The 868-nt window shown below is 56.8% G+C and overlaps 1 protein-coding gene across 1 annotated transcript in view; it reads right to left on the bottom strand.

The window, feature by feature from the left end:
- BRD4 (bromodomain containing 4) overlaps positions 1-868 on the bottom strand; it is a 70860-nt gene that overhangs the window by 15346 nt on the left and 54646 nt on the right.

The raw sequence follows: 868 nt of genomic DNA on the forward strand, positions 1-868 counted from the left end.
CGGGGGGGAGGGGTTGGGGTCTTCACCATCAAAACTGGGGGGTTGAGGGAGTCTCAGCCCCCCAAAATTGGAGGGCAATAGGGTTCTCAGCCACCGAAATTGGGGGTCTCGGCCCCAAAATGGGGGGTACTGGGGTCTCCACCATCGAAACTGGTGGGTTGATGGGGTCTCAGATACCAAAATTGGGGGTTCAGCCCCAAAACTGGGGGGTTGATGGGGTTCTCAGCCCCTGAAATTGGGGGTCTTAACCCCCAAAATGGGGGATATTGCGGTCTCCATTATTGAAACTGGAGGGTTGATGGGGTCTCCACCATCGAAACTGGGCAGTTGATGGGGTCTCAAGATACCAAACTGGGGGGTGATGGGGGTCTCCATCACCAAAATGGGGGCTAATGGGGGCTTCAGCCCCCAAAACTGGGAGTCTCAGCCCCAAAATGGGGGCTGATGGGGTCTCAGCCCCCAAAACTGGGGCTGATGGCGTTCCCAACCCCCAAAATTGGAGGTCTCAACCCCAAAATGAAGGACGATGGGGGTCTCAGCCCCCAAAACTGGGAGGGCAATGGGGGTCTCATCCCCTGAAATGGGATGTGGTGGGGTCTCCACTATGGAAACTGGAGGCTTGATGGGGTCTCCACCATCAAAACTGGGAGGTGATAGGGTCTCAGATACCAAAATGGGGGGTGATGGGGTCTCAGCCCCCCAAAACTGGGGCTAATGGGGGTCTCAGCCCCCAAAATTGGGTGTCTCAGCCCCAAAGTGGGGAGTGATGGGGGTCTCCAATCATCAAAACTGGAGGGTTGATGGGTTCTCCACCACCCATACGGAGGTCCTGGTGGGTGTCCACCACCCAATTTGGGGGTGACCCATA

Source organism: Calidris pugnax, unplaced genomic scaffold (assembly GCF_001431845.1).
Source record: "Calidris pugnax isolate Ruff unplaced genomic scaffold, ASM143184v1 scaffold498, whole genome shotgun sequence".
Classification (NCBI taxonomy): domain Eukaryota; kingdom Metazoa; phylum Chordata; class Aves; order Charadriiformes; family Scolopacidae; genus Calidris; species Calidris pugnax.